The sequence below is a fragment of the Suncus etruscus genome, chromosome 15 (genome assembly GCF_024139225.1).
Source record: "Suncus etruscus isolate mSunEtr1 chromosome 15, mSunEtr1.pri.cur, whole genome shotgun sequence".
Classification (NCBI taxonomy): domain Eukaryota; kingdom Metazoa; phylum Chordata; class Mammalia; order Eulipotyphla; family Soricidae; genus Suncus; species Suncus etruscus.
Genome location: NC_064862.1, coordinates 22,307,225 through 22,310,086, shown reverse-complemented (window position 1 = coordinate 22,310,086; position 2,862 = coordinate 22,307,225).

Sequence of the window (2,862 nt, the reverse complement as noted above, 5' to 3'; positions counted from 1 at the left end):
TCCTGGCAGGCTTGGGGGACCATATGGGATGTGAGAATTTGAACCACTGTCTGTCCTTGATCTGCTGCATGCAAGGCAAATCCCCTACCGCTATGTTATCTCTCTGGCCCCTAATTTCCACATTTAGATAAGGATATGGACATCTTTGGAGATCTGGTCTGTGGTCTAAGCATCTCATAAATCTGATTTTGCTAAAATATCAGAATTGGGTCCATGTTTTAGAACTGGGCTCACTTTTTGCAGGAAAAGGGGGATGTTTGGGCTACACATGGAGGTACTCATGAGTTTACTCCTGGCCCTGTGCTCAAGAATCACTCCTGGAGAGTTCAGATGACTATTTGGGATACCAGGAATCGAACCCATTTTGGGCACATGCAAGGCAAACTCCCTACCTGCTGTACTGTCACTCTGGCCCTGGGTTCAGTTATTAAAAGACATAAAGTCTGATGTTCAAAATCAAGAGGTCAAATTGATGATAAATTTTTAATATATTGATTGAGAGTCTGTGAGTAACAATGCTATTAATAGGGTCTGGATCGATAGCACAGTGGTAGGGCATTTGCCTTGCACAGGGCCAACCCAGGACAGACCAGGGTTTGTACCCCAACATTCCATGTGGGCCCCTGAGCCTGCCAGGAGCAGAGTCAGGAGTAACCTCTGAGCGCCACCGTGTGTGACCCAAAAAACCAACAAAACAAAATAATATTATTAATAATATTAATTTTATGTTAAGTATATTTAAATTTTTCAAAAATGGCCAATTTTTTTACTTGGATTTTGGTTTGGGGACCACACCTAATATTGCTTGAGGGTTTCTTCTGGCATAGTGCTCAGATGCTTTCGGGTTGTTCCTGGATATGACTGGAGAAACCGTGCAGTGTCACGGTTCAAATCTAGGACTCCCACATGCAAAACATGTACTGCAGTCCTCTAAGTCATTTCCTCAGTCCAAATTTGTGTCTTCAGGAGCCAGTCAGAGCTATAGTACAGCAGGTAGGACTTGTCTTGCACATGGTTAGTCAGGGTTCAGATCCTGGCTTGCTATCTGGTTCCCCAAACCTTCCAGGAGTGATCTCTGAGCAGATAGATGTGTGTAAGCTCTGAAGCCCTGAAGCCCACTGGGTATAGCCCAATAACCCAGACAAACCAAACCAAAATAAGTTGTGTCTTTAAAACTAAACTATCTCCGGGCCCGGAGAGATAGCACAGCGATGCTTGCCTTGCAAGCAGCCCATCCAGAACCTAAGGTGGTTGGTTCGAATCCCGGTGTCCCATATGGTCCCCCGTGCCTGCCAGAAGCTATTTCTGAGCAGACAGCCAGGAGTAACCCCTGAGCACCGCCGGGTGTGACCCAAAAACAAAAAAAAAAAAACAAAAAAACAAAAAAACAAAAACAAAACTAAACTATCTCCACAAAATTAATTTATCAGTCCCATATTTGTCTTTAATTGCTCAATGGCTTGTGGTTTTCATTGTATCATAAACTTGTACAACATAAAATGCAGCCTTTCTATATAAAGTCACAAACAGTATTGTCATTCCATGCCAACTGCAAAGATATGCTTTCACTCAAGAATATAGTATTTGTATGGTTGATAAGCAAAGTAATTTGATATCTGGTTGACATCAACTTAGACAGTCTTTGCATACTTTTATTTTTCTGCAAGGAACAAATCCACAAGCTGAGTTCAGTTGAATAAAATCATTATTAGATTAGCAGTTTTCTGACCCACTTACTAAAAAAAGCTGAATCCCTCAACTGAGACCCCAGGGAAATACAATTTGTACCTTTGACGCATGTGTTGCTTAGTTTTCCTTCAATTAAATTGAATTCAGTTACCAGTGTTTGTTTGAGGCCTTGCCATCCTCTCTTCCTTTAATTGGGTAGGTAATTCATATGTGGTCTTGATATAAGCCTTTGCAAATAATTTTTGTCAATGAAAACATGTAATGAAATATACATACAATGCTCTTCTATACAATTGTTTTCTAAACCCATAGGAAGATAGGCTTCTCTCCCTAATCCTTTCCTAGCCCAGATTGGTAAGTGAGTGGAATGAGTTATCAGGAAGAAAAGTCGAATTTTCTTCTGCTGCAGAAGAGAATCAGGAAGAAATGGGAAATAGACACCTTACTTATAGTCTCACATTTCCAGAGGAAAGAAGTTTCCATTCTCAGAGGACTGGACAATGGAATCCTGTTTAGCTGCTTTATTTCTTACCTCCAGATTTCCACTAGTGTTTCTCCATGTGTTCAGGGCCTGGAGAAATATGTGCAGGGGTTAAGTCAACTTGCTTTATGAGGCCTGAGTAATAGTACAATAGGGAGGGTGTTTGTTTTGCATGAAGCTGACCTAGGTTTTATCCTGGCACTACATATGTTCGCCTGAGTTCATCAGGAGTAATACCTGAGCCCAGGAACAAGAGTAACCCCTGTTCTTTCTGGGTGTGAACCTAAAACCAAACTAATCCCCAAAATAGGCATTCACCTTATACAACTAATCCTCATTTGAGCCCTGTGGCCCTCAGAAGGCTCTGAGCATTTCCAAAGTGACTCCTGCTCACAGAGCTAGAAATTGTCCCTGAATAGCAGCAATGGTGTGGGTCCCATTCCCCCTCTATCCATAACTTGCCTTGCATGTGGCTGACTCTGGTTTTATCTCCAACATGACATGATCGCCCAGCATCACCCAGATAGTCTGAGTAATTCCCCAACCCTGCACAAGCCCTTGAACTGAACCATAGGCCTAGTGGGCTACAAATCTCTGGAAACCTAAACCCCATTTGGCAGAGCTGAAAGGAAAAGGGAAGAAAAAGACTCTTCTTTCCAGTGTCACAGAGCAAGTATGGGGGTTAATTACCA